Genomic DNA, 12,498 nt, shown 5'->3' on the forward strand with positions numbered 1-12,498 from the left:
AATAAGTTTGGGGCTTACAATTGGTTGTCACAATCTCAAACGAACATGGCCTTAGTTTCTCAAACCAAATTCAAAGGTTACTGGAACAATGGCAGATTTGTAAGAAGAAATTCAATAGATTCATTTTTCCGATCATTCATTTCTCAAATGCTATTGTCGCTTCAGCTAGAGCCACCATTCGGTTGGACTGTTATTCCAGATCTCATAGAGCAAAACCAAGGTGCGAATCAAGGTTCAGGCAGTCTATAATAAAATTAGGATTTTCTACTAATTCTTGTTGTGAAATTTTTTTCTAAATATAAAATTATGGCGTACTTGATTTCTGAATTTTCTAAAAAAACAGAAATAAATGATTAGATGAAACCTCTTCAATGCGGCGAGATGAGGCACGGACTAGGTCACTCTCTTTAAGGTGATTTTGCGCCTCTGCGGAAAAACCTCCGGTGCAACAGATCCAAACGCAATCACCCCCAGGTACAACAGCCCGACGCACCATCACTATCTATCTGAAGTGCACGATCAGACATATCTTAACCAAACAACGAATACTCCGAATGCCCAGAAAATGGAATAAAACAGAGAAGAAATAAAACAACAGAACACTATGAAATATAGAGAGAAACTCAGTTCTGTCAACAGAGAGAAAGTAAAGCACTGTTTTATCACAGACAGAAGAGTGCAACAAAACAGAAAAAGCTGTCTTTGAAAATGTTGGAGAGTATCTGTTTTTAAAATGTATGGACACATCAAAGTACGTTTTTAAACGTTATTAAGGATGTATCTAACGGTCAGATTTAGGGAGAATTAAATGGACGTGACCTTTGGGATTAAGACAGAAAACACATGATTGGGTTTAAAATAAACATGACTCTTGGTGTTTAAAATAAACACAACTCTTGGTGATTAAAAAAAATAATCTCGTTTAGGGAAAAACCCAAACCCAAACCCAACCCAACCCACACCCACCCCGGCTAGGTCGGGCTCGGCGCGCGCGTGCATGTGTGTTTTTTTAATTTGTTCTTGGTTCTTTTGGTAAAATTCCCAAGGCAACCAAATTGAATGCCCTTGGAAGGCTCAAGCCTTTGCTCAACAATCCCTCTTATATGCATGTAGAAATCTTTCTTACTTTCCCACCTTGGACTATCTTTTCAAGTAGAAAAGAGAGCACACTACAAGGGTTTCAAAATTTTAAGTGGGAAAAGTACAAAGGTGAAAATCAATTTGAAAACTTCAAATTTTGGGTGGGAAGTTTCAAAATTAAAGGGAATCTTTCCAAAAGCAAAAGACTTTTTAATTTTAGTCTTAAAATACTAACAATTCTTAGATGCAATGATAGAGAATAACAGTGCTTATATAGAGCACTTAGGTGATATACATAGAATCAAATCTTGATAACTATGGAAAGAGACTATTCTAATCCAATCTCGTTGCCTAATCTAACTAGGTTACCCCATCTAACCTACTTGCCCAATCTACTTCCAAGATGATCCTGCGGTGAGATCTTAACCCAATCCAACCGTTGGACCTCACATATTCTAACAATCTTGGCTGCCTCTGAATTTGGAACAGCCTATAGGGAGTGAGTCTTCTGGTTTTATTAGTGTGGTTCTAGCCTATCGAAATGTATTCAGAACAGATTGAGCTGTATTTGAAGAGAGGAGGTTGGTAGATGAGATAATTATTTCTTGTAAGTGAAAAGGGGTGAAGGTTGGAGGGTGTTTGGGTCTTCGCTGTATGAGTCTTGCACTCAGTGGGATGCCTCGTCCCCAGTGTTGTAATATGCTTATAGCTTTAATGAAACTGTTATCTTAAAAAAAACCTCAAATGCTACTTTCAGATCATTTCAGGCCTTTTCTCACCATTATGGCTATCTCTGTGCCTCTATGGACGGCAAAACTATACAATTATGCTTTTGGCAGATTATCATCAAGGTCATCGAGAAAAACCTATCGCGGTGGGGGAAAGCTCCATTCTGTTTTCAAGATCTTCAGGGAAGATCGCACATAATTTTGGTAAAGTAATTTTATTTAGGAAGGATTTCTTAGGAAGACCGTAAAGATGGGAACTACAGCTTTAATGTTACAAATCTAAAGGGTATGGGAAAGAGAGAACAATTTTTCTGAACCCTGTTTTGTTCAGGGCCTGGAGCTATCTCCCAGGCTATTATACGATGTAGTTATATGGGGACCCTTGGTCCCTCTGTTATGTAATTTTCGTATGAATATAAATATATCTTTGTCGCTTTTCAAAAAAATATCTCTTTGTATTTTCAAAAAGATGGCTGGAGTTCACCTAAGTTTTCTTATAGTGCTGTCCAGATTTTAGTCTCAAGAGTACCCTTGGAAACATTGTGTTTCTTGAGCTTTTTGTTGAGAATACAAAAAACCAACACTGTTCTACATCAATTTTAAGTTTGTTTTGACCACACCTTCACATGGAATGTCTTTAGCAACATGGTATAAGAGGGAGGTGATGATGCCAAAATCCGGATCTGGGCGTCGGACGAGCGCTATCGGCAAAACCTGCAGCTTAGGTTGGTAGAGCTCCTATTCATGGGAGCCTGCGCTCATAGAAAACAACGTTAGAAGGGCCCCAGAGTGGGGACTCGGGGGCACCCTCCGACGCTCAAGTCAGGTATCGGTATCACAAATATCTAAGCAAGACTAATAGAGAAAAACATGCTTATGGGGGGAAGAAGAGTGTCCCCTTACCATTGAGCAAGGGGGTGCCTTTTATAGGCTTAGAGTTCTTACACCATGTTTTGGTGTATAAGCCATGTGTCCTTGTGCATGGCAAGTTTTTAACATATTTGCCACTTGTCGTAGTGCTTGCCATGCATTAGCATCTATGCCATGTGTCTAAAGTAAAAGGGGAATCTATTTAGTTTTCCCCCAACACTTGTCTTTATACTTTTCTTGATCATAATTAGATTCCTTTGGTATAAGGGTGACACGTGGCGGGCTCTAAGGGTCCTACCGTATTTTCTCCCTATCATAATACCCCCTACTCCCTTGGTCCATTAAATGGACCAAGGGAGTAAGTTCCTTTGTCCGGTCAAAGCATTTAGTGACGACGGTATTAATGGAAATCTGGGAAGGCGAAGGGGCGTGCTGCTACATTCGGCAGTTCTTTCTCGAGGGGCCTTTTCTCCATCTAAGTGGAATAACCGTAGGGTGACCAGACCCTTGTCCTGAGGTCCGAGCCTTTTTTGCTCGACCAGGCTCTTTTTCCATCTAAGTGGAATGGTAGTAGTAAGGCCGGACCCTTTTGCTGGGTTCTGAACCTTTTCTCACCGTACTTGGCATTTTCCATCTGGTGGAATTGTAGTTGCCCTGCCGGACCCTTGTGCTAGGTTCTGAGCCTTTCCTAACGTACTTGGTATTTTTCATCTGGTGGAATTGTAGTGGTAATGCCGGGCCCTTGTGCTTGGTTCCGAGCCTTTCCCACCGTACTTGATATTTTCCATCTGGTGGAATTGTAGTAGTGATGCCGGACCCTTGTGCTGGGTTTGTAATAACTCTTCGAACTCTCTTTCTTTTTCCTCCTCTCTTTTTTGTTGTTGTTGTGAGGACCTGGAAAGGAAGGTTCGCTTGCTTCCTGCATATTTTATGTGACACTGTATAGGGTGGTTGAGCCATTTTGCAGGTTTCTTCTTGATGGAATGTTGATTTCTAATTTCGTCGGCAGGAATACCTCTATTGCGCCCTCGCGGGGCGTCACTTCAGGGTATCTTGTTTGTGGAAGGGTCATCTTCCTCTCGAGTGATCAGCTTGGACTTGATGGGCCCTGCCTGCCCTTTTAAAAAGGACAGGTCTTTTTTCATGGGGAGCGTTTTAGGGTATTCTCGGGGAGATCAACCCAGATGTTACCTCTGTCCCACTCCCTGTTTTCTTTCGGTCCCCTCCTTTTTACAGATAAAACTTTCGGCGGTTGTCCATGTTCCAGCTTCGAGGGACTGGGGTCCCGTTGATGTCGTGCCTCGATATCTCCAACCATATAAGGTGGGATCCGGGTTCAGTTGATGTCGTGCCTCGATATCTTCAACCATATAAGGTGGGATCCGGGTTCAGTTGAGGTTGTGCCTCGGTATCTCCGGCCGCATAAGGTGGGATCCGGGTTCCGTTGATGTCGTGCCTCGATATCTCCTACCATATAAGGTGGGATTTGGGTTCAATTGATGTCGTGCTTAGGTATCTCCGACCGCATAAGGTGGGATCCGGATTCCGTTGATGTCGTGCCTCGGTATCTCCAACCACATAAGGTGGGATCCGGGTTCCAATGACGTCGTTCCTCGGTATCTCCAAGCATATAAGGTGGGATCCGGGCTCCGTTGATGTCGTGCCTTAGTATCTCCGACCGCATAAGGTGAGATCCGGGCTCCGTTGATGTCGTGCCCTGGTATCTCCGACTGTATAAGGTGGGATCCGGGTTCCACCGATGTCTTGCCTCGGTATCTCCGATCGCTTAAGGTGAGATCCGGGCTCCGTTGATGTCGTGCCTCGATATCTCCAACCATATAAGGTGGGATCCGGGTTCAGTTGATGTTGTGCCTCGGTATCCCCGACCGTATAAGGTGGGATTCGGGTTCTGTTGATGTCGTGCCTCGATATCTCCAACCATATAAGGTGGGATTCGGGTTCAATTGATGTCGTGCCTTGGTATCTCCGACCACATAAGGTGGGATCCAGGTTCCGTTGATGTCGTGCATCGGTATCTCCAACCGCATAAGGTGGGATCTGGGTTCTGTTGACGTCGTGCCTCGGTATGTCCAACCATATAAGGTGGGATCCGGGCTCCTTTTCCGTTGATGTCGTGCCTCGGTATCTCCAACCGCATAAGGTAGGATCCGGGTTCTGTTGACGTCGTTCCTCGGTATCTCCCACCATATAAGGTGGGATCCCGGTTGGAGATACCAAGGCATGACATCAACCGAACCCGGATCCCACCTTATACGGTGGGAGATACCAGGGCACGACATCAACGGAGCCCGGATCTCACCTTATGCGGTCAGAGATACCGAGGGACGACATCAACAGAGCTCGGATCCCACCTTATATGGTTGGACATACCGAGGCACGATGTCAACAGAACCCGGATCCCACCTTATGCGGTGGGAGATACTGAGGCACGACATCAACGGAACCCGGATCCCATCTTATGCGGTCGGAGATACCTAGGCACGACATCAATTGAACCCGAATCCCACCTTATATGATTGGAGATATCGAGGCACGACATCAATGGAACCCGGATCCCACCTTATGCGGTCGGAGATACCGAGACACAACATCAACTGAACTCGGATCTCACCTTATATGGTTGGAGATACCGAGCCACGACATCAACGGAGCCCGGATCTCACCTTATGCGGTCGGAGATACCGAGGCACGACATCGACGGAACCCGGATCCCACCTTATGCGGTTGGAGATACCGAGGCACGACATCAAAAGAACCCGGATCCCACCTTATACGGTCGGAGATACCAGGGCACGACATCAACGGAGCCCGCATCTCACCTTATGCGGTCAGAGATACTAAGGCACGACATCAACGGAGCCTAGATCCCACCTTATATGGTAGGAGATACCGAGGCACGACGTCAACGGAACCCGGATCCCACCTTATGCGGTCGGAGATACCTAGGCACGACATCAATTCAACCCGAATCCCACCTTATATGGTTGGAGATATCGAGGCACGACTTCAACGGAACCCGAATCCCACCTTATGCGGTCGGAGATACCAAGGCACAACATCAACTGAACCCGGATCCCACCTTATATGGTTGGAGATACCGAGGCACGACATCAACGGAACCTAACTCCCTCGAAGCTGAAACATGGACAGCCGCCGAAAGTTTTATCAGTAAAAAGGAAGGGACAGAGAGAAAACAGGGAGTGGGACAGAGGTAACATCTGGGTTGATCCCCCCGAGAATACCCTAAAACGCTCCCCATGAAAAAAGACCTATCATTTTTAAAAGGGCAGGCAGGGCCCATCAACTCTGAGCTGATTACTCGAGAGGAGATGACCCTTCCACAAACAAGATACCCTGAAGTGACGCCCCACGAGGGCGCAATGGAGGTATTCTTGCCGACGAAATTAGAAATCAACAACATTCCATCAAGAAGAAACCTGCAAAAGGGCTCAACCACCCTATTCAGTGTCACATAAAATATGCAGGAACCAAGCGAGCCTTCCTTTCCAGGTCCTCACAACAAAAAAGAAGAAGAGAGGAGGAACAAGAAAGAGAGTTCGAAGAGTTATTACAAACCCAGCACAAGGGTCCCGCATCACTACTACAATTCCACCAGATGGAAAATACCAAGTACGGTGGGAAAGGCTTGGAACCTAGCACAAGGGCCCGGCATTACCACTACAATTCGACCAGATGGAAAATACCAAGTACGGTGGGAAAGGCTCAGAACCCAGCAAAAGGGTCCGGCAGGGCCACTACAATTCCACCAGATGGAAAATGCCAAGTACAGTGGGAAAAGGCTCGGAACCCAGCAAAAGGGTCCGGCCTTACTACTACCATTCCACTTAGATGGAAAAAGAGCCCGGTCGAGCACAAAAAGCTCGGACCTCAGGACAAGGGTCTGGTCACCCTACGGTTATTCCACTTAGATGGATAAAAGGCCCCTTGAGAAAGAACTGCCAAATGTAGCAGCACACCCCTTCGCCTTCCCAGATTCCCATTAATACCCTCGTCACTAAATTCTTTGACCGGACAAAGGAACTTCCTCCCGTAATGGACCAAAGGAGTAGGGGGTATTATGACAGGGAGAAAATACGGTAGGACCGTTAGAGCCCGCCACGTGTCACCCTTATACCAAAGGAATCTAATTATGATCAAGAAAAGTATAAAGACAAGTGTTGGGGGAAAACTAAATAAATTTCCCTTTTAATTTAGACACATGGCATAGATGCTAATGCATGGCAAGCACTACGACAAGTGGCAAACATGCTAAAAACTTGCCATGCACAAGGACACATGGCTTATACACCAAAACATGGTGTAAGAACTCTAAGCCTATAAAAGGCACCCCCTTGCTCAATGGTAACGGGACACTCTTCTTCCCCCCATAAGCATGTTTTTTTCTATTAGGCTTGCTTAGATATCTGTGATACCGATACCTGACTCTAGTGTCGGAGGGTGGCTCCGAGTCCCCACTCCGGGGCCCTTCTAACGTTGTTTTCTATGAGCGCAGGCACCCATGAATAGGTGCTCTACCAACCTAAGCTGCTGGTTTTGCCGATAGCGCTCGTCCGACGCCCAGATCCGGATTTTGGCATCATCAGATTGGCGCCATCCGTGGGACCCGAAAGAAAAAAATCTGAGCATGACATTAGAGCGCACCTGAGGGGGGCAAGAAGCAAGGTTCAACCCAAAATCCGAGGATCATCCGAGCAAAGAAGCTAAATCCGAGGATCACGTCGCCTTACTCAACCGACAAGTCAGATCGACGACCTCCCCTGTTGTGTGAATGGTTTTGTTGAGTAACAGAACCCATAATGGAAGCGGGAGATTTTTGTTGAGGTAGAAAAAGGGAGAAGAGGGTTTGGGGAAGGATCTACTACGGCCGCCCCACGCAAATCCGGCCTTCACTCTCATCCTTCCACCTTCATAGCCACCGGCCACCTCCACCTCCGATATCAAAATCATTCATGGCGATGGCAAAAACTCTGCCCGCTGTCATATCTTCCGCCAAGTAGAGATCCTGAAGCGTACGGACTCGTCCTGCACCATCTATGTGCTCCGCTCCACACTGAGTCGGATGTAGATGTTGGACTTCTCAAAGATACCGAGGCGTAGGACAACATAGTGGGCATGAAGATTAGGTGAGTTGTACACAAGCCCGGAGGGTTTGACCCGAACATGAACGGAGCTACAATCAATGCGTCGGAGATATTTGTCTCCACTGGCAACCCAAAACCATCGGCCGATAGACTTCGCCAAAGGTCATCTCTAAAACTCTCTCCGTTTGTTTGTGTCTCTTTGCTTTTGCGTGTTAAAGGAGGAAAAACAAGGACCCTTGTCTTATCATACATTGGGATGAGGGAGGGCCGAAGCACCTTTTATTTATTCTTTTGGAAAAGAAGCAGGAGTGGGAAAGTGTCTAATATAATACCATTTATTAGAAAAGGTAGGTCTTAAAACTCTGAAGCCATTGTCTGAGATTTTTTACAAATAGACTAAGAAAGGTAAAAGCAAAACCGATGGTCTTAGTTATTATTCTTACACCACCGTATAAGATCTTTGACTGCACATACAAATGATCAAAAAGAGCGCCACGAATTTCTTCTCTCGAGAAAGAAAGACGTGAACTCATGAAGGCCCCTACTATGAAGGATTACACTTGGAACCCAAAGTTGAATTGTTTATTATATTTAATCTCTCTTTCTATCCATGGCAAGCATGCTACAAAAAGTGGGCAGCATCTTAAATTGATCCAAACCATTCCTTAAATGGGCCAGTGTTTTGGATCTTTTGGATTTTAAAAATAGCACCGGCACATGGCCGGAGATGGTGGGCCCCACCCAATGCAGTCTTGAAGGTAAGAAAGGTGGCTATTCTGCCTTGGGAAGTGCTCAAAGATCAGGGCATATCACAACTTCTATTTTTGATAGCAGCACCTTGTGATTTCAGTAGAGACACCCACATAACAAATAACGATCCTTTATAAAGACTTGTCACCAGAGAGAAAGGAACTTGTTATTGCATATGAAAAGGAAACTAAGATACGTGGAATGGAGGATCTATTGGGTCCTTGAGAAATAAAATTTGACAGAGAGCCGCTTCTTCTACCCGGTCTTTTCCAATCCTACATCAGAGGAAGCTGCTGCATAAGTGGACCATGTTCATGGTATCTAGAGCCGTTATCCTCGAGTCATCTGATTGATCTCATTATCGTTTGAGGTCAGACATCCAACCAGAGGAGTACACAAAGCCCCGCCAAGCAAAGAAGCCCCTCCTTGGCCAAGCTAGAAAGCTCCACCGAGCCTAAGCAGAGAAGATTTTCCCAACTCCGGCCGAGCGTGGTGTCACCTCCAAGTTCGACCATCACCGCAATAATCAGGCCCGACCCTCAAGCTCGGTCCTAAGACCGAATCCTCCTCGTACTTGTGAATGTCACCAAGGCATGATCTTGTAGGATTCATTCATCCCCATCACAAATTTTGCATCTTGCGTCGGAAACACCATGAGGGTGGGGTCCTCTGCTTCAGCAATAGCGGCACCAGTCTCCAGTTGAGAGACCTTGGTTTTGCCGGCAAGATCGGCACCAATGCCCTATTAAATCTTCCGGACCTCCATTCGGCTATCTTCATCATTAGCGAAGTCGCCGGACAGACTCCAGAATTCCATAGCTTGGGCCCTACTCCAAGCTAAAGCCGAAGTTCCAGATTATTAGGGACTTACTTTGTCAGCCATCAGCTGCATCAGTATGGGAAGACAGGTAACAATATTTAAAAGTAAAGAATAAAAACAAGAGAAGAATAGTGGGGGCCAAGATTACCCATTTCACCTCCATCTATTTAGGCTCGGCCTCCCTTCTGAGTCGAAGCTCTGCCACGGTCCGAGCTAAAGAGCCCTTCTAAGGCCAAACTGAAAGGCTCCTTTAAATTAAGATTTTGAAGAACTCTCATTGGCTGACATTCCCAAAACTCCAGCCATGATATGTTCGCGGCTAGCTCCATAAGAAAATGATGCGTCCCCTGAAAGCTTTAAAACCTTGGAACAAGTTCCAAGACTCACCACTCAAAATAATAATTAATACTCAAATTCTTATGAGTTATTTGAATGACTTGAAAAATCCGGGCCATTCATTTAATGGGCGCTTATACGGAAATGCTACATACTAACCATCGGCGGTTAAAGTCATGGTAAACAACAAAGTATTTCTAGTCGTCAAGTAAATAATCACTATTCAGGTTTCTAAACCATGCGTAGAGCTGTGTTCTCCTCAAAATATCTTGGTTGTAGTTTTATCTTGTTGAAATTCTATGTTTGCTTTTGAAATGCCATTTGCACGATTAATATTTGTGTTGAAGTTCTTCCTCTAGGCCAAGCCTAAAAGTTCCTGCAGGGTCCGAGGCCGAGATCAAAAGCCCTCTCCGAGGCTAAGCATCGCCAAAAAGACCCCTCCAAGGCACGACATCGACGGAACCCGGATCCTACCTTATGCGGTTGGAGATACCGAGGCACGACATCAACAGAACCCAGATCCCACCTTATACGGTCGGAGATACCAGGGCATGACATCAACGGAGCCCGGATCTCACCTTATGCGGTTGGAGATACCGAGGCACGACATCAACAGAACCCGGATCCCACCTTATACGGTCGGAAATACCAGGGCACGACATCAACGGAGCCCGGATCTCACCTTATGCGGTCAGAGATACCGAGGCACGACATCGACAGAACCCGGATCCCATCTTATGCGGTTGGAGATAGCGAGGCATGGCATCAACAGAACCCGGATCCCACCTTATACGGTCAGAGATACCAGGGCACGACATCAACGGAGCCCGGATCTCACCTTATGCGGTCGGAGATACCGAGGCACGACACCAACGGAGCCCGGATCCCACCTTATATGGTTGGAGATACCGAGGCATGACTTCAACAGAATCCGGATCCCACCTTATGCGGTTGGAGATACCGAGGCACGACATCAACGGAACCCGGATCCCACCTTATGCGGTCGGAGATACCTAGCACGACATCAATTGAACTCGAATCCCACCTTATATGGTTGGAGATATCGAGGCACGACATCAACGGAACCCGGATCCCACCTTATGCGGTCGGAGATACCGAGGCACAACATCAACTGAACCCGGATCCCACCTTATATGGTTAGAGATATTGAGGCATGACATCAACGGAGCCCGGATCTCACCATATGCAGTCGGAGATACCGAGGCACGACATCGATGGAACCCGGATCCCACCTTATGCGGTTGGAGATACCGAGGCACGACATCAACAGAACCCGGATCCTACCTTATACGGTCGGAGATACCAGGGAATGACATCAACGGAGCCCGGATCTCATGTTATGCGGTCGGAGATACCAAGGCACGACATCAACGGAGCCCGGATCCCACCTTATATGGTTGGAGATACCGAGGCACGACGTCAACGGAACCCGGATCCCACCTTATGCGGTTGGAGATACCGATGCACGACATCAACGGAACCCGGATCCCACCTTATGCGGTCGGAGATACCTAGGCACGACATCAATTGAACCCGAATCCCACCTTATATGGTTGGAGATATCGAGGCACGACATTAACGGAACCCGGATCCCACCTTATGCGGTCGGAGATACCGAGGTACAACATCAACTGAACCCGGATCCCACCTTATATGGTTGGAGATACCGAGGCACGACATCAACGGAACCCCAGTCCCTCGAAGCTGGAACATGGACAGCCGCCGAAAGTTTTATCAGTAAAAAGGAAGGGACCGAAAGAAAACAGGGAGTGGGACAGAGGTAACATCTGGGTTGATCCCCCCGAGAATACCCTAAAACGCTCCCCATGAAAAAAGACCTGTCATTTTTAAAAGGGCAGGCAGGGCCCATCAACTCCGAGCTGATCACTCGAGAGGAAGATGACCCTTCCACAAACAAGATACCCTGAAGTGACGCCCCGCGAGGGCGCAATAGAGGTATTCTTGGCGACGAAATTAGAAATCAACAACATTCCATCAAGAAGAAACCTGCAAAAGGGCTCAACCACCCTATACAGTGTCACATAAAATATGCAGGAAGCAAGCGAGCCTTCCTTTCCAGGTCCTCACAACAAAAAAAAAGAGAGGAGGAAAAAGAAAGAGTGCGAAGAGTTATTACAAACCCAGCACAAGGGTCCGGCATCACTACTACAATTCCACCAGATGGAAAATACCAAGTACGGTGGGAAAGGCTCGGAACCAAGCACAAGGGCCCGGCATTACCACTACAATTCCACCAGATGGAAAATACCAAGTACGGTGGGAAAGGCTCAGAACCCAGCACAAAGGGTCCGGCAGGGCCACTACAATTCCACCAGATGGAAAATGCCAAGTACAGTGGGAAAAGGCTCGGAACCGAGCAAAAGGGTCCGGCCTTACTACTACCATTCCACTTAGATGGAAAAAGAGCCCGGTCGAGCAAAAAAGGCTCGGACCTCAGGACAAGGGTCTTGTCACCCTACGGTTATTCCACTTAGATGGAGAAAAGGCCCCTCGAGAAAGAACTGCCGAATGTAACAGCACACCCCTTCGCCTTCCCAGATTCCCATTAATACCCTCGTCACTAAATTCTTTGACCGGACAAAGGAACTTACTCCCTTGGTCCATTTATGATAGGGTGAAAATACGGTAGGACCGTTATAGCCCGCCATGTGTCACCCTTATACCAAAGGAATCTAATTATAATCAAGAAAAGTATGAAGACAAGTGTTGGGGGAAAACTAAATAAATTCCCCTTTTACTTTAGACACAT

General features: G+C 46.6%; 1 pseudogene; it reads right to left on the minus strand.

The window, feature by feature from the left end:
• LOC143846517 (sulfite exporter TauE/SafE family protein 3-like) overlaps positions 1–12,498 on the minus strand; it is a 34,089-nt pseudogene that overhangs the window by 7,795 nt on the left and 13,796 nt on the right.

Source organism: Tasmannia lanceolata, unplaced genomic scaffold (assembly GCF_043159265.1).
Source record: "Tasmannia lanceolata isolate RefF3 unplaced genomic scaffold, GAP_Taslan_0.1 ptg000015l, whole genome shotgun sequence".
Taxonomy (NCBI): domain Eukaryota; kingdom Viridiplantae; phylum Streptophyta; class Magnoliopsida; order Canellales; family Winteraceae; genus Tasmannia; species Tasmannia lanceolata.